General features: G+C 40.2%; 1 protein-coding gene across 1 annotated transcript in view; it reads right to left on the bottom strand.

Annotated features, from left to right (window-relative positions):
* Positions 1–25,130, bottom strand: part of CPNE4 (copine 4) — a 246,075-nt gene that overhangs the window by 201,589 nt on the left and 19,356 nt on the right. The gene's annotated exons all lie outside the window — the stretch shown is intronic.

Raw genomic sequence — 25,130 nt, 5'->3', positions numbered from 1 at the left:
GCTGGCTGGAAGTCAGCTGCACTAAGATCTCTACTGACTGGAAGGTCATGAGTTCGAAGCCAGCCTGGGTCGGAGTGAGCTCCTGACTAAAATTGTGTAGCTTGTTGTCGACCTTTGCATCCTGAAAGACAGTTGTACCTGTCAAGTAGGAAATTTAGGTACCACTTATGTGGGGAGGAAAATTTAACTAATTTACAAGGCCATAAAAAATCTCGAGGAAGCATGGAAACAATGAGGAAAGCACTTCATCAGTGTCACAAACAGACAGTGAAACGACAGCTCCCCTGGTGGCCAGAAGCTGGAATGTTAAATTGCCTCTGTGTCTGTCTATATATGTTGTGTGTCTATGGCATCGAATGTTTGCCATATATATGTACATTGTAATCTGCCCTGAGTCCCCTGTGGGGTGAGAAGGGCGGAATATAAATACTGTAACTAAATAGATACATAAATAATAACTGGATTTTGAACAAATTTGACTTGTTGTAGAAAAAAGGATTGGTGAGAAAGCTTCACTGGAGACACCCTTTTCCCATGATAACTCTTTCAGGGGTGAATTTCCCTTTCTAGGGGTAGATTTCTCTCTCTTCCTGTTGTCTCACCCCTGTTCTTAACTATGAGTCATCATTTCTAAACTGAATGTGTGGAACTCGGGGACTGCCTGTACTGTGTGATTCCCACCCGTGTTGTAAATCAGCAACTGTGATTCTAAGGCACACGTGCAATTCTAAGAAGCACCCCATTTTGGAGAAAAGTACACTTTAGAATCAATGAAATATAATAATTTTCTTTGGGAAGCCAATTTCGCAATAATAATAGTCCTATACGAAAGAATCACTTCACAGGTTGTTTATCAAGCTATGGTGTAGCTGTCAACTTCACTTCAATAGCATTTGATGTCTTATTAGGAATTCACAACTCATTAGAAACTTTCCATCTGCTCAACATATAAGCCTATTCAGAGGAAGCTTGATTTCATTTAAAAAGAAGTTTGCTGCCTTTGACTTGATTTCCAAGATCAATATATTGCGTACATCTTCATCTTGGTTTTGTGTGGCTTCTTTAAGTGGTGTGTGAAAAGCACCACTTTCCTGTGGGGACACTACAAGGAATGAGTTCTCTTTTGAGATCAAGCAAGACATTTCTACCTTGTTAGTTTGCTCAGGTATTTTCCTGATCACTAATCTTACCACTCCAGCAATTCTAATATTGTCGAAGGCTTTCATGGCCGGAATCACTGGGTTGTTGTAGGTTTTTCGGACTATATGGCCATGTTCTAGAGGCATTCTCTCCTGACGTTTCGCCTGCATCTATGGCAAGCATCCTCAGAGGTAGTGAGGTACCTCTGAGGATGCTTGCCATAGATGCAGGCGAAACGTCAGGAGAGAATGCCTCTAGAACATGGCCATATAGCCCGAAAAACTTATAACAACCCGATTCTAATATTCTGCCCCCTTCTACACGGCCAAATAAAATCCAGATTATCTTCTTTAAACTGGATTATGGCAGTGTATAATCATATAATCCAGTTCAAAGCAGATAATGTGGATTAAATGCTTTGATAATCTGCATTATCTGGCCTATGGCACCCACCTTGGCCACTACATTTGAAGCACTCCTAGGTATCCCAAATGGAAACAAGTGCCTTGCAAGTTAAGTTTTAGATCATTGTACTGAATAGCATACAGTTTCAGAACATCAGACTTGTAAACGGGCTCTGTAGATATTTTTAATGTGACAGATTGTTTCTGTTCTAAACTTTCCCTGAACCCGCTGCTCATCCTTGCAACATCAAATGAACCAGGTCCCCTGTAAGGGAAGACTGACAGTTAAAACAGTCAAGCCTTTTTATACTCTCCCACCTTGCCCCCCTTATCAGCATTTCAAGGGCTGTGATTGGCTGGTATTAAAATATTCTTCAATAAATAAATAAGTTGAACAAAGATAAGTACTTGAAAAGACAAGCAGCTCGAGCTATTGACTTATCTTTAAGAGAGAGAGAAAATGGAGAGAGAATACTTAGGGCATTCTTTCCTCAAGACAAGATTGGTATTCTGTTAGTTTTTATAACACAAAACACTTATGTTCCTATGAACTGAGTGCCAAAAAATATGCCCAATCTGTGATGCAGTAAGTGCAAAAAAATAGTCTTTTGTCACACATCTACAGTTTCTAACTGCAAGAAAAGAACAAAACCACTTACACAGCAGCAACAGAGGTCCTATGGCATCATAATATACTTATAACTTTCCTTGCTAGGTTTTAGGATTTAAGAGTAGAGTCCTTGAGAATTCTTTGTAGGCTCTTGTTGTGGTTCACACACACTTTGTGCAGTTATCCACACTAAATCAAAGCATTACAAGGAGTGGAGAATGCTGGCAGGAAACAAATTCACCTTGACCTCCCAAACAATCAAGAAAGCACAAACTCTGGTAGAACAAGTTTGAAAATACTCCTGTAGGATGAAAGCTATGCAGCAAGTAAAACTGCTGGTTGAAAAGCTGACCCTTTCCTAAGAGCCAGTTTCTAGGGGACTCTGTTTTCTATTGGCTGATTTGCAAAAAAAGTTCTAAGAATCACACACAACATCTCTGAAAGCTTTTGCGAAGTGTATGATCATACTTATTGTTGGATTATCTACCTGGCCTTTCTTTGAACAGTAGCCACCTCACCATGGTGGTGGAAGTGTGTGCTCCACAGAGGCAAATAGATATAATTGGTAGCAATAGCACTTCGCAGGGAAATCAAACACACTATATAACTGAAAACAGTACACAGAGAAGCTCCATTTTCATTGCAAAACCAAGAAATGAATTAAAAGGTAAAGATTTTCCCCTGACATTAAGACCAGTCGTGTTTGCCTCTGGGGTGTGGTGCTCATCTCAATTTCTAAGCCGAAGAGCCAGCGTTGTACATAGACACCTCCAAGGTCATGTGGCCATCATGACTGCATGGAGTGCCATTACCTTCTCACCGGAGTGATACCTATTGATCTACTCACATTTGCATGTTTTCGAACTGCTAGGTTGGCAGAAGCTGGGGCTAACAGCGAAAGCTCACGCCGCTCCCAGAATTTGAACCTGTGACCTTTCAGTCAACAAGCTCAGCAGCTCAGCGCTTTAATCCACTGTGCCACCAGGGTTCCATTGGTAAATGAATTACCAACAGTAAAAACACACAAATAGAGCTGCTTCAAGTTACAGAAACAGAAACTTCAAATTCTAACAAAAATCAGCCAACAAGTATCAAAAGTGAAACAAAGTCTGGAAATGACAACCCTCAAGAAATAGGACTCTAGGAATTTTAGAAAATATCACTGGTCTCCATGTAGGCCATCCCCTACATGATTTAATGGATTTGAGGGGAGAAATTAATATATAAAATCATAGAATAATAGAGTTGGAAGAAACCACATAGACCATCTTGTCCAACCTCTTGGCATGCTGTAAAAGCACAATCAAAGTATCCCTGGCATGTGGCCATCCAGCCTCTGTTTAAAAGCTTCTAAGAAAGGAGCTTCCACCATGTGTGTGTGTGTGTTGAGAGAGGGAGAGATACAAACACACATTGGCTAATGATGCAAATGAAATAATTTCAGAAGACAGTCTATTCTTGTTAGGTAAGAAAGCCTTTGACTATGAAGATGATGGCTAACAAAAATAGGTACAAGATAACATCTGATTGTCCTGGTGCATAATCAATTCTCCAGATAAAATGCCAATATTAGGGCTGAATCTGGAGAAAACAAACGGGTTTAAATCAGTAAGGATTTTAATCACCCTTTCCAATTTGATGTGAATACCATATCATATAGCAAACATGATTAAACTGAGAGGAAGGAAGTGTGAAAAGTGGAGGAAGGAACTCCAGCAATTTAAGATGACAACATATTGCTTGTAAAGACATCGATTGACAACTGATGAAAGTAAAGTAAGAATGTGCAAAACCAGGGCTACAGCTGAACATTAGGAAAGCAAAAATAATGGCCATAGACAAGGTAAATAATTTTAAAGTAGGTAGTGAAGACGTTGTTGTTGTTGTTGTTGTTGTTGTTGTTGTGTGCCTTCAAGTTGTTTCCAACGTTTGGTGCCCCTAAGAAAAACTTATCATATGCTCTTTATGGCAAAAATTTGTCAGAGTGGGTGTACCTTTGAAAGGAGAAAAGGAGAAAAAATAAAAATAAAAAATAAAGATACAGATAAAATTAAAACAATTATTGACTTCCTTCTTGCTTTTGGTGATTGTTTACTCTGTTTAGAAAAAAATTAATAAAAAATAATGGTTTGTTATTTTTCTGCATCCCCTCCGTCTTCTTTTTCTCTATGATTGATTTTCTTCAACTAATGAGATCTATTTTCATTTGTTTAAAAAAGTCTTTTACCGGATTCCAGTTAGTTTCTTTTTAGGAAAACCTTGGTTGGATGATAGCCAGTAAGTAAGTCTGTCCATGTTCATAATCTCAAGTACTTTGTTCAACTCTTTTCTCGGTACATCTTTAAGTCTCCAATTCCTTGTGTACACTATTCTAGCTGCGGTTACCAAAAATTAAACAATATCTCTTTATTTTTGTCTTTTTCTATGTCAACCATTTTTAAAATCTTTTGTGTAGCATCATTTATTTCCAAAATTGTTGTGCTTTAGAACAGGACCACCAGATATGGAAAAAAGTTCCAGTCTGCTGTTTGCATTTCCAACATTTGTTGGATCCATTTTTGTAGCACTTGCAAATTTTATTAGGTTTGATATACCATCTGATAGCATTTTAAGCCAGTTTTCTTTCAGATCGTAAAAGTAAGTATATTTAAGTCTTTGATTCAAAGCTTTTTCCCATTGTTTTAAATCAATTTGATGGCCTATATTTTGTGCCCTTTTGACCATGCATTCTTTTATGGGTTCTTTTTCTGTTGTCCACTCTAACATTTTGATCACACAAGGAATATGCTAAAATTGACACCTGTATTCAGTTTGCTACCCGTTGTGGTTTAAACCATTGATTCATACTGCATAGTACATTCATATATCATGTACCTCTTTATGTCCATATTCAAGCCTTAATGGAACTGACATTGCAAATGAAGCCAGAGTGAAATGCAAACAAGAGACTGGAACCTTTAGACTATGACTCTCAAAAATCCCAAGCAACCCTCACTGAGGGATTCTGGGAAATGTAATGCAAAAAAAAACCCCATTTCCCACATCATGAATAAGGAGCACTTTCCAGGCAAGCTTAAGCTCTTTCTAAGTCCCATTGATTAAAAAAATAGATACTCTCCTTGAAATCAATGAGGCTTAAAGAAAAGCACCACCAGGATGGAAAATGCTGGCTGAGAGTCATTGCCTTTGTGAAGTGGGCAAATGGACTTTCTGAGGTGCAAGTAGGCTCAACTCTGTAAATGGCAGATGTTCTTTCTTGGCTTTTAGTTAATAAAAATAATACAAACGAAGCAAGCGAGAGAGAAATCAGGTGGGCTACGCTTTTGTAGATGTGCGAAATGACAGCAGCGTCCTCAGCAGTTGCAAAGCAACCGTTCTAAAATAAAGCACACGGTGGCTAAATGGGATTTTCCTCCCCTTTCATACAATATGAAACATCTAGGCATGAAGACAATCTTTCTCTGTCCAGCTGCCTTTTCTTTTCTGAAGCTTTGCTTGGGCTTTTTGGCACAGCTGCCCCATCAGGCAGTTGCCTTTTTGAAAGGACACAACAGACTGCTTTCTGTTCAGTCACATTGTATTCCAAGACTGGGAATACAGGTATCATTGCCAGCTAATAACAACATCAACTGCAAAACCATGCTGTATTTTTAGAAAGAGGAACACTTGATGTGATATTCAAATCAGATTTGGCGCAAGGTATTTTGCTGCCAGACACCAAAGATAAGATTGCAACTCCACATAAAAATATGACTGGTTTTATAGGTGAATTTCAATCCAAATTTTTACTAAGTCTTGGTTGGTGGTGTTTGGAGGCAGCCCTCTGATATAAAGGTTGGTTTTAATTAATTGAGTCAGCCCTCCACGTTTATGGGAATTAGGGGTGCAGGGCCCTTGCAAAAATAAAACAATTGCAAATACCTTTAGCAATCCTTCCTCAAATTTAGCCTATAGACTCCTTTCATCTGGCCAGTCACTCCCTTTCTCTGATGTACCACCCCAGTGTCAAGACCTTGCGTCTAACAGCAACCAAACGCAGAGCCTTTACAGCAGTGGCACCATCACTCTGAAATACTCTGCCACCTGAAGTCCGTGCCTTGCGGGACCTATCAGCTTTCCGCAGGGCATGTAAGACATATCTATTTCGACAGGCCTTTGATCTCTGATATTGTTGTTTTTAAATTGTTTTAAATTGTGTTAGATTTTAGCCTGTTCTTGTAAGCTGCTCCGAGACCCAGAGGAGTGGCGGAATATAAGTTTGCATTATAAATAAATAAATAAATGTAGAGGCCTTCTCCGCCCATCCACTTCTTTCCCACTCACTCTTGTTCCTCTTCCTATCTGACCCCATCTAACCTCCTGCTTCAATAGGAAGTTAGGAGGGATAAGAGACCGGTGCTGTTGGAAAGGCAATAATGGAAAGCTGGGCCAGTAGAAAGGTGAGATTAGAAAGCAGTGCTGGTTGAACAATAGCTACAAACTCTCAAATAATCAAATCTGCTAAAGTGAAACACACAAATGTGGAGACCTGACTTTATTAATTCTTTCATGATGCGTAGGATGGCTGGCTGTTTTATGTGATCGAAAGAGAATTGTGACACAACATGGCCAACATGGGGCCAAGCCCAAGGCAGAATACAATTAAAAGCAAAACAATAACAATTAAGACAGCATAAAACAGCGTAATAATAGCTAGCAACAACAGTAACACCATACTGTAACACCATACAACAGTAACACCATACTTCCATAATTTTGGAAGTGGGGAAGAAGACCACTATGCGAGCTGGTTAAAGCATAAGGTGAGGCGGATAGCAATGTATAATAGCATAGGAAACATCATGAAAACAGAGCAAATTAACAGGATCAGAATCAATTCAGTTAATGTAATATAGGAAATCAGATTAAATGACGAAGTGACCATAGTGGAAGCTGCCAAAATGGGGTAGCCAGCAGGCAAAGTTTAAGGCGAGGGATGGGACAAGAGATTTGACCTGGATTGCAGGTGAAAACCGAGGAAACTGTGGAAACTGGGGTGTCTACCACTGACTGGTTGATCATCCAAGCCCTGTCAAAGAAACCATAGAACAAGAGCAAAGAGAAGAAGCTGTGTCATTGTTAGACTTTGGACTTTATATGAACAAAACTGTGTCCTATGACCAAGTGAAAGTTCAGTTAGTATAAAATCCTGTGGATAAGAAGAGGCATCTAAGATTTCAACCCAAATGGTTCAGCAGATTTTCCTGGTTAGCCTACTCATTGAATGTACAAAATGTTAAGAACTGTGTGGTGTTTGGAGAAGTTGGGGGCAAAGTTGGTCACCAGTGCCTTGGTGCATTGGTTGCTAAACCATTTGTGCAATGGAAAAATGCAACAGAAGACACCAAAAACCAGAGTACCATCAGAATAACTTGTTTTTGGCTGAAAACTTCTTGCTAATTCAAAGTGAAAAATGTCTTGATGTAACCCATCATCGTGATAAAGGAAATAAGAAGAAAGCAAAAAAAAAAAAACAAACAGAAATAAACTTTTGCCAATTGTGGAAACTATTTTCCTTTGTGGCCAAAAAGAATTGACATAAAGAGGGTGCAATGATTCAGGACCTATTACCTGTAAAGAATCCTTGCATAATGATGGTAATTTCAGGGCCTTGTTGAGATTTTGTGCTAGATCAGGAGACACTAATCTGAAAATATGATGGCTATGGGCCTGCTAGAAATGTTTTGTTGGGCATTATGGATAGTAAATATGAATTGCTTCTTTAATACATGACAGCAGCACCAGGAATATTGGAAACTTGGAAATAGACAGAAACATTGATGACGGAAGACAGATTGTTACAGTTGCTGAGTTGGCTCAAATTGCCAAATTAACATGGATTTGGAAGGGTAAACTAATTGAAAATTGTATGAAAGACTCAAAATAGTTTATGGATTTCTTTGAGGAATAAGAAGTATAATGATGTAACACTATTTAGTTAGGGTTTATTAGTAATTTTAGAAGGGTTATTTAGCAAGATCTGTAATGTAATGATAGAATAATATTTTTCTCTTTCTTTTATATTTATTTCCATGATAGTCAGGTCTTTGTGGGAAATGGGTGGGAGAGACCAAAGCCCTACTATGTTTAAGTTATATGTTTTATTTTTCATGTTATTTTCTTTTTCTTCCATTACTTTTAAAATGTATGTTATTTTGATTGTATAGTTTATAGCTAGTGTTAAAAATCAAACAAGAAATACAAAACTATTTTTGTTGAATACTCTATATTGAACTAAAGTCTCCATCCCTGTTAAAAACACTTGATTCTAAAAAGCAAAGCAACGGAGAGGAGAGAGAACAAGAAGAGGAGATAAAGATGAAAAAGCAAGAAGAGGCTTAGCAGAACTGCTTCTAGTCTCCTGTCTCAATAAGACCAAGAATTTCATGGCAGAAATCATGAAAGATGACAAATCACAAGTGGCATTTGGCAGAAAATAATCCAGATCAGAAATGGGAACCTGCAGCCTGCCAAATCTTGTAGCATTCCAACTCCCACCAGCCCCAGTTGGCAGAGCCATTGATTGATTGATTGATTGATTGATTGAAAACATTTATATTCCACCCTTCTCACCCTGCAGGGGACTCAGGACGGAGCACAATATATATATGGCAAACATTCAATGCCAGGAAATAAAACCATAAATATATACAAACATTAAAATCACGTATACCCAACTTTAAAATTAGTTGCTTAAAAACCATCTCAGGACACCATTCTGTTATTGCCCCATTGCACTGCCTCAAATGTTCGGTCCCACAGCCAGGTCTTCGCCACCCTTCTGAATGACAGGAGGGAGGGGGCTGATCTAATATTGCCAGGAAGAGAGTTGCATAACCAGGGGGCAATCACTGAGAAGGCCCTGTCTCTTGTTCCTGCCAAACATGCCTGTGACAGTGGTGGGACTGAGAGCTGGGACTCCCCAGAAGATCTTAGTTTTTGCAGTGGTTCGTAAAGGGAGATGCGTTCGGACAGGTAAACTGTGATGGAGCCGTTTAGGGCTTTATAGGCCAAAGCCAGCACTTTGAATTGTAATTGCAGTCCCCCCAGAAGGCTTTAGAGAGTTGCATCACCCATTTTGCCCCATGCAATCATCATCATCATCATCATCATCATCATCATCATACTGCAAAGACTCTGGCACAAGCCAGTAAAGGTAGTCCCAGTGGTGATATACACACTGGGTGCAGTGCCTAAAGACCTTGCCCTGCACTTAAGCACAATCGGCACTGACAATATTACCATCTACCAGCTGCAGAAGACCACCTTACTGGGATCTGCACGCATCATTCGCCAATACATCACACAGTCCTAGACACTTGGGAAGTGTCCGACGTGTGATCTAATACAACAGCCAGCAGAGTGATCTTGTCTGCTGTGGACTCATCTTGTTGTGTTTCTAATAATAATAATAATAATAACAACAACAACAACAACAATAACAACAACAACAACGGTCCTCCAAATATATCCAAGAGGCACATTTTGTTATACCAGGGGAAGTCTATTTTCAAAAAGGAAGCTTCTCAAAAAATCAACAAGCAAGTATTTGGAAGTTCCTCCAAAAAGTTTTGAAAAATATTGTATCCTGGAGAGAGGGGCTGCAGTGGACCCTAACCTAGGAGTGGGGCACACTCCAATCCTTACCTACAACCAATAGCCAGATTTTTCCTATTCAACACTTTAATACAACAATTTATTTGGTCACAGTTCATGGAAAACCGACAGAACAGAAATGCTATGATGCAAGAGTCAGTCCCACAGACACCTCAACAACTCAGCCGAGCTCTTCTGATTGCTGTTTTGAAATATAGGTTATAAAATCTGCTGAAAGTCTACACTACATTGATTTTGACAGTTTCTTTTTAAAAAAAAAGCTTGATAAATACGAGCTCTTTTCTTTCGGCAGACATCTCTTGAATCATCGCCTGGTGTGCAGCCCCTCAGACTCCCTAGAGAACATTTTCTAATTAATTAGCAGCAAACTGAAACCCACAATTCCCCAACCAGCCCATATTACTAGTTTGTTAAAGTACTTTATTTGAAGATTTTTCAATTACCAATGAGTAATACATTAGCCAACATTTCATTAGCCCCTCGTTTCAAGCATAACCATCCATTTTCACTTACATATTCTCTTTTCAGAGTGAACAGAGATTGAATTCACTGAAGGTGTAACATCAAATACATTACAAACGTGCATCATTTCCCACAACATCATTTAAAGCTGTTCCATTCATTAAGTTTTCTGTTTGTCAGTGGCAGAACTGACAGAATATAAATTTAGAATTGATATTACCAGACCTATTAAAATATCCCTTTTTTAGAATCAACATATGCATGACGGAGGAAACTCTACACTAAAATCACCCTTGAAATCAGAGTGCAAAGAATTCCTGATATGCATCTATACTGTGTTAAAAATAAACAAATCATATGTGGAGCCATGGTGGTGCAATGGGTTCAACCCATGTACCAGATCCGTGAGATGGGGTGAGCTCCTGTCGGTCAGCTCCAGCTTCCCATGCGGGGACATGAGAGAAGCCTCCCACAAGATGGTAAAAAACCCAGGCATCTCCTGGGTAACGTTCCTGCAGATGACCAATTCTCTCACACCAGAAGCAACTTGCAGTTTCTCAAGTTGCTTCTGACATGATAAAAAATTCCTTTATGTAACACAATATTTGTTCCCAGGTTATAAATGTGATTTCTCAATTGGTTCTATCATAAAAACATGGGGAAAGTTTACTAAACTGCAAAAAGTTTGTTTTTGTGGGACACCCTGCAGCACATTTTGCTATAGTTTTTCAATGAATATCTCATTGAGCCTCAACCAATTCAACATAATTTGTGGCAGCCACAAAAATGAAGTTTCTGGAGTATAACAACTACTTTAAAAATAAGTACCACACAATTAAATGTAAATAACAGTTTCAAACCAGGAACAGAATTTTTTTCAAATGTTACATAGCGTATTTGATAGCTGAAGCCAAGACTGTTGTGAAGCCAAGTGAAATTTGGCTAGTTCTTTTTGAAAGGCTAATTAATTCACATTGTTAACTTGGAATATTCTCAATCACCAGATAACGCAACAAACTTTAATGTGTGAACAAGATAATTGCATGCTGTCCTTTGGCCAGAAAGCAACATTTTTAGGCAACTGGTTGTGTAGTATTTTTCTTCATCATACTTGGTTTGGGTCTATTGTAATATTATAATTCATGTGTTTTGCATGCATCAACCTGGACTCCCTAGTTTGTCTAAGAAAGGCAATATTTATAAATATATTAAAAATCTGGTAATGGGCAAGGCATTAGATTTTTCTTTAGATGCCATCCACCCAGCCGGGTGCTCGCCAATGCAGAAAACAATTCTCATCATCCTCAGCTAACATGTTGGGGAATGCTGATTTGGGGTACAATCCCCAAATCATAGAATCATAGAGTTGGAAGAGACCTTGTGGGCCATCCAGTCCAAGAAGCAGGAAAATCACATTCAAAGCACTCCCAACAGATGGCCATCAAGCCTCTGTTTAAAAGCCTCCAAAGATGGAGCTTCCACCACACTCCAAGGCAGAGAGTTCTACTGGTGAACAGCTCACATTGTAAGGAAGTTCTTCCTAATGTTCAGATGGAATCTCCCTTCCTGTAGTTTGAAACCATTGTTCTATGTCCTAGTCTCTAGAGGAGCAGAAAATAAGCCTGTTCCCTCCTCCCAATGACTTCCCCTCACATATTTATACATGGCCATTGTGTCTCCTCTCAGCCTTCTCTTCTGCAAGCTAAACATGCCCAGTTCTTTTAGTCGCTCCTCATAGGGCTTGCTCTCCAGACCCTTTATTATTTTAGTTGCCCTCTCCTGGACAAATTCCACTTTGTCAACATCTCCCTTAAATTGTGGTGCCCAGAATTGGGACACAGTATTCCAGGTGTGGTTTCACCAAGGCAGAATAGAGCAGTGTTTCTCAACCTTCCTAATGCCGCGACCCCATAATACAGTGCCTCATGTTGTGGTGACCCCAACCATAAAATTATTATCATTGCTACTTCCTAACGGTAATTGTGTTACTGTTATGAATCATAATGTAGGATGTATTTTCATTCACTGGACCAAATTTGGCACAAATACCCAATAACAGAGCTCCATGCAGTCATGTCAGCCTTGGAGGTGTCTATGGACAACACCAGCTCTTTGTCCTAGAAATTGAGCACCAACCCCCAGACTTGGACACGACTGGACTTAATGTCAGGGGAAAACTTTTACTTTACCTTACCCAATATGCCCTCCAGCAAAGGATCACCGCCTTGTCGGGGCGCTGGAGCTTGAGCACCTCAATGATGTCATGAGCGAAACCGTGAAGGGCCACCCAAGACGGGACGGTTGTGGCAGAGAGGTCAGACCAAGCGTGATCCCTGGGGAAGGCAATGGCAAACCACTCCAGTATCCTTGCCAAGAAAACTAAATGGACCAGTACAACCAGAGATATGTCGGTATGCCATTGGAAGATGGGACTCCCAGGTCGGAAGATGGCCAAAATGCTACTGGGGAGGGGCAGAGGATAAGTTCAACTAGCCCCAGATGTGATGACGCAGCTAGCTCAAAGCCGAAAGGAAGGCTAGCGGCCGACGGTACTGGAGGCGAACGACGAATCCGATGCTCTAAAGATCAACACACCATAGGAACCTGGAATGTAAGATCTATGAGCCAGGGCAAATTGGATGTTGTTATTGGTGAGATGTCAAGACTAAAGATAGACATTCTGGGGGTCAGCGAACTGAAATGGACTGGAATGGGCCACTTCACATCAGATGACCACCAGATCTACTACTGTGGACAAGAGGAACATCGAAGAAATGGAGTAGCCTTCATAATTAATAAGAAATTTGCTAAAGCGGTGCTTGGATACAACCCAAAAAATGACAGAATGATCTCAATTCGAGTGCAAGGAAAGCCTTTCAACATCACAGTGATCCAAATATACGCCCCAACCACAGCTGCTGAAGAAGCAGAAGTAGATCAGTTCTATGAGGATCTGCAGGACCTACTGGATAATACACCAAAAAGAGACATTATTTTCATTACAGGAGACTGGAATGCCAAGGTGGGAAGTCAAATGACAACTGGGATCACAGGCAAGCATGGTCTGGGAGAACAAAATGAAGCGGGACGCAGGCTGATAGAATTCTGCCAGGAAAACTCGCTGTGTATTACAAACACTCTCTTCCAACAACCTAAAAGACGGCTTTATACATGGACCTCACCAGATGGTCAGCACCGAAATCAGATTGACTACATCCTTTGCAGCCAAAGGTGGCGGACATCCATCCAGTCGGTGAAAACAAGACCTGGGGCTGACTGTAGCTCAGATCACGAACTTCTTATTGCCCAATTTAGAATAAAACTAAAGAGATCAGGGAAAATACACAGACCAGTTAGATATGATCTCACTAACATTCCTAGCGAATATACAGTGGAAGTGAAGAACAGATTTGAAGGACTAGATTTAGTAAACAGAGTCCCAGAAGAACTATGGACAGAAGTCCGCGACATTGTTCAGGAGGCGGCAACAAAGTACGTTCCAAAGAAAAAGAAAACCAAGAAGGCAAAATGGTTGTCTGCTGAGACACTGGAAGTAGCCCAAGAAAGGAGGAAAGCAAAAGGAAACAGGGATAATAAGGGGAGATATGCCCAGTTAAATGCGCAATTCCAGAGGTTAGCCAGAAGAGATAAGGAACTATTTTTAAATAAGCAATGCATGGAAGTGGAAGAAGACAACAGAATAGGAAGGACAAGAGACCTCTTCCAGAAAATTAGAAACATTGGAGAAACAAAAATTGGTATGATAAGAAACAAAGATGGCAGGGACCTAACAGAAGCTGAAGAGATCAAGAGAAGGTGGCGAGACTATACAGAAGATCTATATAGGAAGGATAACAATATCGAGGATAGCTTTGACGGTGTGGTGAATGAATTAGAACCAGACATCCTGAGGAGTGAGGTTGAATGGGCCTTAAGAAGCATTGCTAACAACAAGGCAGCAGGAGACGACAGGATCCCAGCTGAACTGTTTAAAATCTTAAAAGATGATGGTGTCAAGGTGATGCATGCCATTTGCCAGCAAATATGGAAAACACAAGAATGGCCATCAGACTGGAAAAAATCAACTTATATCCCCATACCAAAAAAGGGAAATGCGAAAGACTGCTCAAACTTCCGTACAGTGGCCCTTATTTCTCATGCCAGTAAGGTAATGCTCAAGATCCTGCAAGGAAGACTCCAGCAATACATGGAGCGAGAGTTGCCAGATGTTCAGGCTGGGTTTAGAAAAGGCAGAGGAACGAGAGACCAGATTGCCAATATCCGCTGGATAATGGAGAAAGGCAGGGAGTTTCAGAAAAACATCTACTTCTGCTTCATTGACTACTCTAAAGCCTTTGACTGTGTGGATCATAATAAATTGTGGCAAGTTCTTGGTGAGATGGGCATACCAAGCCACCTTGTCTCTCTCCTGAGGAATCTGTACAAGGACCAAGTAGCAACAGTCAGAACTGACCACGGAACAACAGACTGGTTCCAGATTGGGAAAGGCGTACGGCAAGGCTGCATCCTCTCACCCAACCTTTTTAACTTGTATGCAGAACACATCATGCGATGTGCGGGGCTGGATGAATGCAAATCTGGGGTGAAAATTGCTGGAAGAAACATTAACAACCTCAGATATGCAGATGACACCACTCTGATGGCCGAAAGCGAGGAGGAGCTGAGGAGCCTTCTAATCAAGGTGAAAGAAGAAAGCGCAAAAGCCGGGTTGCAGCTAAACGTCAAAAAAACCAAGATTATGGCAACAAGAATGATTGACAACTGGAAAATAGAGGGAGAAACCGTGGAGGCCGTGACAGACTTTGTATTTCTAGGTGCAAAGATTACTGCAGATGCAGACTGTAGCCAGGAAATCAGAAGACGCTTACTTCTTGGGAGGAGAGCAATGTCCAGTCTCGATAAAATAGTGAAGAGTAGAGACATCAGACTGGCAACAAAGATCCGCCTAGTCAAAGCCATGGTATTCCCTGTAGTCACCTACGGATGTGAGAGCTGGACCTTAGGGAAGGCTGAGCGAAGGAAGATCGATGCTTTTGAGCTGTGGTGCTGGAGGAAAGTGCTGAGAGTGCCTTGGACTGCGAGAAGATCCAACCAGTCCATCCTCCAGGAAATAAAGCCCGACTGCTCACTGGAGGGAAAGATACTAGAGACAAAGTTGAAGTACTTTGGCCACATCATGAGGAGACAGGAAAGCCTAGAGAAGACAATTATGCTGGGGAAAGTGGAAGGCAAAAGGAAGAGGGGCCGACCAAGGGCAAGATGGATGGATGGCATCCTTGAAGTGACTGGACTGACCTTGAAGGAGCTGGGGGTGGTAACGGCCGACAGGGAGCTCTGGCGTAGGCTGGTCCATGAGGTCACGAAGAGTCGGAGACGACTGAACGAATGAACAACAACAACCCAATATGCCAAATTTCAATACTGGTGGGGTTGGAGGGATAATTGATTTTGTCATTTGGGAAGTTGTAGTTCCTGGGATTTATAGTTCACCTACAATCAATGAGCATTCTGAACCCCACCAATAATGGAACTGAACAAAACTTGGCGCACAGAACTCCCATGACCAAGAGAAAATACTGGAAGTGTTTGGTAGGCATTGACCTTGAGTTTTGGAGTTGTAGTTCATCTGCATCCAGTTAGCACTGTGGACTCAAACAATGATTGATCTGGATCAAACTTGGCATGGATACTCAATATGCCCAAATATGAACACTGATTGAGTTTGGGGGAAATAGACCTTGACATTTGGGAGTTGGTCGTTGCTGGGATTTATAGTTCACTTACAATGAAAGAGCATTCTGAATCACGTCAACGATAGAATTCAGCCAAACGATAGAACCCCCACGACCAACAGAAAATATTTTGTTTTTTGATGGTCTTTGGTGACCCCTCTGATACCCCCTTGCGACCCCCAGGTTGAGAAATACTGGAATAGAGGGGTAAACTACTGATATGTCCCTTTGTTGTCACATATTTGTAATATGTTGAGATATTTTTAATGCATTTTTATAAGTGCATGGTCTCCTGTTCTTACTAGAAATGATACTTCCTTGATCATAGTGGAATGCAATGGAAGGAGGAGTAGCATCCAAATCATTGGCAACATTCTCCCGATTCCTTGTTTCATCTGCTTCCTTCACTCATGTTATTTCTACCCAAATAGTGTAAACTCAGAATAAGTAGCACTTTGATGTATTTTAGTTACCTAGGAATGCTCAAAGCACTGCTAGATAAACTCATTCAATTCACATTCACAATGTGCACACTAAAGCACAGGTGCCCTTCAATTTTCTGAATTCATTTTGACTCTATGACCCAAAATGCATATAAAATGCTTCCTTTGTGATATAATATTTACAACAATTTGTGAGGGGGAGGTATACACTGAAATTAGATTTTAGGACATTTTATTTTTAAAAAATCAGATTGATGTGGAAACAGGATTATTCAGACTTATGACATGGAAGTGAAGTAGAATGATCAATCCATCCACAATAGTTCATAAGTATTAAACATTTGAATGTTCAATGCTTAATATAAGCAATTTGTATTTTGTTTCATAATAACAGCAAGTATTGATACTAGGGATCTGAAATGCATCCAAAAACAGTATGGATACCACTCTCCCCTTTTAAAATAAGAGCATTTTATATATATAAAAAAATCTTTAACTGGGAATTGATAGATCTGTTTTCATTTGAGCTTTTGTTTTTTCCTCCACTGGTAAATTCATTCTGTCTCATATCTGCATTGGATTTTGTTTTGTCTGCCCAAAATCCTTATGGGGCTTGGCATACATTTTCTCTGAAAAAAAAACATTTTTGTATAGCTTCATAACAAATATGAACATTGTGCCAATGAGATTAAATGTTTTTGTGTGTACTTCCTCATTTTTTAACATTCTATCCCCCATCCCCTATACACTGTTTCAAGTGTGCCTTTCTTGAGTGTATTTATTTAATTTTCCAATTATTTTTGGTGTGGGACTCAAAGCAACTCATAGCATAAAACCCAAACATAATTGTATTTTAAAACCATAAAATAACCACACTTTTTTCAAAAGACACTGATTAAAAAGAATTTTAAAACACTGAAAACCTAACAATGGAGTTAAATTTGCAACAGTCTCCATTTATAAACCCTTCCTTAGAAACCAATTTAAAAAAGGCTGCTTGTTGGCAATGAAAGGTGAATGGACCAGTCTCAAACTCTCATTGGATGAAGTTCCACAGTCCAAGATCAGCCACCAAAAAGATCTTCTTGACATCTCCACCAAACAGACCAGCAGAGATAGTGAGACAGAGAAAGACAGCTCTGTCACCAAGGCAGTAGTGGTTGATGGCTCTCACATCAATGAGTAAGTGAATTTATGTTGGCCATTAATTTAGTCTTTAATGAAAGTATCCATTGTGCTGAATCTTATTCCTAATTATATTCAACACCATGGACAGGTGTAAAGGGAGTCAAGAGATCAGAGTCTCTTATTGCTCCTGTGTGACAGGAATATGTGAGGGTGTTACAAGTGATGAGAGTGTATATGGTAGGTTTGCTGCCACCACCTCAAATCACTACTTGAGGAATTGTCTAGTAGTTGTAGCTGAGGTAAACAGTCCCTATACACCAGTTCCTCTTTTTGGCTCCCTTTTTCTTGTGACTGGACTCTTAACTCCCTTTACACCATGGACAGGCCCTTTAAAGCTAGCCAAAAAATGGAATTGATTCGCCACCCCATTCCCAATGGGAGCCACCAGATGCCACTCACAAATGATTCTCATAACTCAAACAGGTTCATATGGCAGGATGCAGTTTTTCGGATAGTCTGAACCCAAAACGTAAACGAATGATTTCGTCACCAAGCTGCATTCCAGTTTGCCTTCAGGTTTGTGAAGTAGTATGCAGACCTAGTGATTGGTAAATAATAATATCTACCTCATGCCTATCTGTAATACAGAGAAAGAAAAAGTGGAACCATTTCATTTTAGACTGCACGGATCTTAAGACACAAATGCAGAAGGACACAAACGTACTGCTTTCAGGAAAAGAAGCTGCTTCTGGCTATTTTTCCAAACAAAACAAAATTAAATTAAATACATCTTGTCATTGTTTTGGAACAAGGCACTTTTTATTAATTCTCATACAAATAATGTCCAACTCCAGCCTTTGCTTTCCTTGTTTAATATTCATGGTCTAACTTATGCTTATTGTTTCCTTTAGGGCATATCCTCTAAAGCAGTGCTATTCAAAGTGAGAGTTCCCAAACCACTGCCAGTTGCCGGAAAGAAATAAAGAATTGTATCCAATGAGCACAAATATAGCGATGGTCCTTGACATATTAAAAAAAACTGGCAGCGGCCATATCAGAAAGCCAGGAAGTTCTGTTAGAGTATAGCTATAGCATAGCCATGGTACATTATCTTCTAAGCCATGTAATCCAAACTGGTGATTTCAGTTATAACCATTATGAAGCAAACAATATATAACTGTGTCAGGATATGTGTTTATGCAGAACAGGCAGACTGAAATGCTGTATCTTTTCTAGTCATCCTTAATGGGGATTTTTAAAAAATCACTGTAAGTTTATCAAACAATTTCTGTTTGTTAAACGGCAATAACAATTATCTCCATTGCTTGAATTGTCCTATACCACAACCAATTTAATTCTCTCAGTTTCATTAAAGCCCTTCCAACAAAGCTAATAATATTTGTTAGGGTGATATTTAATTAGGTCGGAACTATTAACAGTAATGGAAATGTTTCCCTAAAGATCTTCACAATTCCTTAACACATCTATTATCAAACTGGACTTTGGTAATGTTTTGTTAACCATCCATTATGTTTACTGGCAAAATCTCCAATTGTGCACCGCTGACTTCAAATCTAAACAGCTTTCTCTACTGAGCTAACAATCTCTGACTCACTTTGGTAGGAAGATTGAGGGGGAAGGGTGTTGTTTATAAAATTGTGCAATGTGCAAATAATATAATGTTTCAGCACATCCTACTAGTATAAGCCCTTTAGATCCTGTATGTAAAATTGGAGATGTGTCCTACTTTACATGAGTACACCATTTTATTAGATTAAGTCATATTTTTATTTCCTCATAATGTCTTGATCTCGCATCATGACAATTCATTGAGGTACACACAGTGAGTGGCTACAACCAGGTACTTCACATAGAAATCAGGGTTCACCAGAGGACAATTTCTCAAATAGGTTCAGTAATCTGAATGGCTCATTTAGTATTCAGACTAAAGTCTGGAGCAGGTTAATAATTCCATTGACACAGAAAGCACCTGCATTATCTATGGGTCCTGACAGTTGCCCAAGGTGCTGACTCTGACCATACTTACCAGTATGAAGTAGTTCATTTATCCCGAATTTTCATGTACATGACATTCCTACTCATGCCCCTGATAATTCACATCATAGTAAAGGTAAAGGTTTTCCCCTGACATTAAGTCCAGTCTTGTCTGACTCTGGGGGGCAGTGCTCATCTCCATTTCTAAGCCAAAGAGCCAGCATTGTCCATAGACATCTCAAAGGTCATGTGGCCAGCATGACTGCATGGAGTGCTGTTACCTTCCTGCCGGAGCGGTACCTATTGATCTATTCATATTTGCATGTTTCTGAACTGCTAGGTTGGGAGAAGCTGGGGCTAAAAGCAGGAGCTCACGCTGCTCCCTGGATTCAAACCTGCGACCTTTCGATCAGCAAGTTCAGCAGGTCAGCACTTTAACCCACTGTGTCACCAGGGGCTCCAATTCGCATCATAAGAATTGGGTTTTTATTGGTTAGAGCACAAAACATATGAGACCATCACAATGAAATGGGGAGGGTGTGTCACAATAAAGCAGTGGTTCCCAACCTGTGGTCTGTGGATCACCAGTTGTCCCATGAACTAAAATATGGTGCATAGCCTCACCATTACTACACCGTTGCATCGAGAGCAACTGGTCTCGTGAAACTCTCTTATACTGCTGAGGCAACGGGGATATCGGGAGGAGAGAAAACTGCATCGGATAGACCACATCAGCTCTAGATTATTAAATATGGTTTTCTGTGGGTGAGCAGATAGCAACTACTGGATGGCATACGTTCTGTATCAGAAACTAAAGCTGATGTGGTCTATCCAATGCAATTTTCTGAATCAGCACTAGGCTTGGGTGATCAAGGGGAAAAATGGTTCTAAACCCGTTTCGTATATAGTGGGCGCTGCCGATTCGATTTTGAAATGATTTCTGAAATTTTCTTGAAAAAAAAAGATCAGAAATAGCAGAAATCCGAATTGCTTCATTAATGGAGGGTGCCCCTCCCTCCCTCCAGAACCATTAAGTAAGTCAGAAAGCCTAAACAAACAGTTTTAAAATCTCACAGTTTCGCTTCCCTGTTAGTTTTAAAATCTCGCGGTGGGGCCTTTTCTGTGGTGGCCCCCCGGCTGTGGAACGCCCTTCCTATGGAGGTAAGATCAGCCCCCTCGCTAATGGTGTTCCGAAGAAGATTAAAAACTTGGATGTTTGAACGGGCATTCGGTTAAACAGTGCAATGAATGTGATGATTACAGGAATGGAAATTTGGACGACGGATTGGATCACGACTCTAGTTATGAGATGCATTGTGTTGTCTATTGTTGTGTCAATATTGTATATTATGCTTTTATGGTTTTAAATTGTATATCGTTGATTGATTCTTATCCTTGTTGTAAACCGCGTTGAGTCGCCTGTTGGGCTGAGAAACTGCGGTATACAAGTAAAGTAAGTAAATAAATAAATAAATTTCCCTTCCCTGGCTGGCGGTGGAGGGCGATGCAGAGGGACGAGCTGGGCATGGCTAAGAACAGCTCTTCCTGAAGGCCACTGGGGGCGTGTTTGGGACCCGCCTACCTTCGTGACCACCTCCACGAACCTTCCCGATCTCTTCGTTCTTCGGGGGAGACTCTCCTTTCACCATTACCACTATCACAGGCCTGCCTTGTGGGAACAAGGAAGAGAGCCTTCTCTTCAGTGGCCCCCCGACTCTGGAACTCAGTGGCCCCCTCCTGTATGAAGGCCTTTTATGCATTTTTACGCTTTGATAAGTCTCCCCCCATAGACAATCGGCTCCATCACTATCTCATCCTGAATTTCTTAACCTTTTAGTATTTTATCTTTTACATACAGCCCACTCATTGTTGCTGTGATTGCTTACTGTACTGTTATGTTTGTGAATTTTATTATGCTGTTGTTTTGTGTTTTTATTTTATTTTATTTTAATGTAATTGTGCTGTTGGGCCTGGCCCCATGCAATCCGCCCTGAGTCCCCATTGGGGAGATGGTGGTGGGTAATAAATAAAGATTATTATTATTATTATTATTATTATTATTATTATTATTTGCATTTCCTGCTCACAAAATAGAAAGGATAGGCTTCATTAGATTGGGAGGCTATGAACATATAATTTGGCATGGAAGATGCAGCGTGGTGTTGTGATTTAGTTAGGATGTGAGCAGCTCAATTTGAACCCCCATAGCACTATTTTATAATAATTTTCAACCTAACTGGCGTTACAAGGATATTATGATGATAATATGAGAGTATAACTATAGAACCGTGTTCATTGTTCCGGGTGCTTTTGAATGGTGGTATGATATAAATACATGACAAATAAACTTGATGGGGCTTCAGCTGATAAAACAAATGAAATTGTGACCCAGGACAAAATCCAACATCCTTAGTGATGGACACTCAGGTATTCCTTTGTTTACTTCATCTCATTTGAAGGAGCTTGTTTTAAGATCAGCACTAAACACTTCAGTGGATAGAAGCCATCGAAGCTCTTCTTCTTTACCAAACACATCTGCTTAGTGATTGTTGAATGCTGAAGGATTGCGGCATGACGATCCAAGTCAAGGTAACTAAAGAATTGGAAGAAGATAAGAGTTCTTCCTACCTTAAGTGCATGCTTTTATTTAAAGAACCTGTTGAAGTGGTAGGCTTTTCATCTTCATCAGTATTTACATATAAAACATCAAGCAGTGTCATCTATTTTGTTACACTGTATCAAAGGGAGTGATCAACAGACAGATTTGAGATTGAAAGATCCTGATGTTTTTCAGAGTTTTTTTTTTTAAGGAAAAGTACTACAATGGGGAGAAATTGGAAACTGGCAGATTACCGGCATATAAGACGACTGGGTGTATAAGACGACCCCCCAACTTTTCCAGTTAAATTATAGACTTTGGGATATACTCGCTGTATAAGACTATTCCTCTTCCAATACACACCAAATAAATTTTTTAAAGCATCAGATTAGATTTCAATATGGTAATTTTCCTATTACTGTACCTCCTTCTCTGCCTCTCAGTTCTCGCACATGCGCACCTGCACCACTTCACTGCAGTTTTCAGGAGCAAGATCTGAGAGGCAGAGGAGGAGGTACGGTAATAGGATACAAGGGCAGGCCAGACAGGTAAAAGAGTTATGTTTTTCTGGGCCCAGAGCCACTCTATCTCTTTTTTCCATGCTCCGAGCGCCCCGGATACCTGCAGCTTGCTCTGCCCTTCACTTACACCTTCCCAGTGAGGCGCCCCTTCACCACACCATCAGGACCGCATTAAGTCCACGAATCCTGATGAATGGATTTTCTTGTACCGTACTTGTACAGCGTCGCCCCTAACGATTTCATACAGTCGCTACATACAGCAGGGACGTGGCCACTGCCATTTTTGAGCTCCCCCCACAATATGCAGCAACCATAGATTCTCCATTCTGGATTGGAAGTTTCAGTACCCGCTCTATAAGGCTACTCCCGGCATATAAGACTACTCCCGCATATAAGATGGCTCCCATGCACAAGGCTACTCCAGCATATAAGACGACTCCCGCATATAAGACGACCCCTAATTTTTGAGAAGATTTTCTTGGGTTAAAAAGTAGTCTTATACACCAGAATATACGGTAATCCATGCAGGTTCAGTGCTTTCAAACAAAGAAGTGTGTTTTTGAATCCCTGGATATTTAGCTACATTATTTTTGAATTCAAGTTGCTACTTTTTTTTCCGAAATATTCCTAAATATCCTGTAGGAACCAGATCTTTTCAGATCTCAGAAGCTAAGCAAGGTCAAGCCTAATTAGTAATGAGGGCAACCAATTAATAGCAGGTTGTATTCAGGAAACATTTTAAAAGTATTATTTATTTACTTATTTACTATATTTATACCCTGCCCTTCTCATCCTGAAGGGGACTCACAGCGGCTTACAAGTAGGCAACAATTCGATGCTGCATATACATACATACAATAAAACAAAACAAAAACATATACATTAAAACCAAAAAGTTAAAAACAACTTAAACCTTAAAACTATTGGAAGTTCCATAACCTATCAGAAATAACTGTACCATAGCCTTACTGAAAATGTAAAAATAATCTCATATTCGTTTGGCAAATGTGAATCTTCATGAACATGTGAAGACCACCTTTTGAAAACCACTAGAGAAGAAAAGCATGACCTTGTTAAAAGTCAACTCTTTGAACACGTGATATTCATAAGCATTCATGTAATGTCACACAGGTAACTCAGTTGTTAAACTGAAGAACCATGTCTTTAAACTGCCAAGGATAAAGACATGCCACTACAAAAAAATATACTGGTTAGCAGAGGATGGTTGTTTCTTTGAAGTTGAAATTGCCCATCTACCCTCCCTTAAAAACCTCTTGTATAAAACATGAACTCAAGAGACAAAACAAAGTAGTCTTCTTTGAAAAATAACATCTCAGGTTTACTAACAAACTTCTTGTATGTATTCAACATACTAGTCCATAGTCCAATGTCTTTAAACATATAGATACTGTCCAAACTATATAACTGTACTCACTGAAGTCTGAACGGAGACAAACTGTATCCACCTCCATTGAGGTCTAAAAGTATACTGTATAATAAAAATGGAATCCTATGTCTGAAGCTCCTCCCACACCAAAGAGGTAGTCAAACTGGAAAAAATGGAGCCCTGTGTCTGAAGACCCTCCCACTCCAAAGAGGTATAGTCAAACTGACAAACCAAAATGTACATATAATATAGGTTAACAATTATACACATTTACAAACAGTTATTGGAGGCTTGGAAGATTGCTATATCCAACAAAAACCAATTATTAAAACCATGCAATCCAAAAACATAGTCCAGGAGCCATTCCGGTCAAAAATTAGACTATTCCATATTCAGTTATTGCACTGAAAATTACTGTCCAAAGCCTTGGTCCCACATCCACGTTTTTAATTTCTTTCTAAAGGTCAGGAGGGAGGGAGTTAATCTAATTTCACCGGGGAGGGAGATTCACAGTCGAGGGGCCATCACTGAGAAGGCCCTATCTCTCGTCTCCACCAATCACACTTGCGAAGAAAGTGGGATCGAGAGCAGGGCCTCCCCAGAAGATCTTAACCTCTGAGATGGTTCATAGAGGGAGATATGTTTGGACAGGTAAGCTGGGCCAGAACCACTTAGGGATTATAGGGTAAAACCAGCACTTTGAACTGTGGGTTGTTGTAGGTTTTTTGGGCTATATGGCTATGGCATTTCACCTGCATCTATGGCAAGCATCCTGATGTTTTGCCTGCATCTATGGCAACCATCCTCAGAGATTGTGAGGTCTTTGAATTGTGCTTGGTAGCAGACTGGAAGCCAGTGGAGATGACGTAACAGGAGGGTTGTGTGCCCCCTTTACACCGCTTCGGTGATTAATCTGACTGCTGCCCATTGGATCACTTGAAGCTTCCAAACAGTCTTCAAAGGCAACCCCACATAGAGCACATTGTAGTAGTCTATTTGGGATGTAACAAGAGCGTGGACCACAGTGGACAA

The sequence above is a fragment of the Anolis sagrei genome, chromosome 6 (genome assembly GCF_037176765.1).
Source record: "Anolis sagrei isolate rAnoSag1 chromosome 6, rAnoSag1.mat, whole genome shotgun sequence".
NCBI classification, from domain to species: Eukaryota; Metazoa; Chordata; class Lepidosauria; order Squamata; family Dactyloidae; genus Anolis; species Anolis sagrei.
Note: the sequence above shows the minus strand (reverse complement) of the source record. Positions and strands in the feature narration are given on the sequence as shown.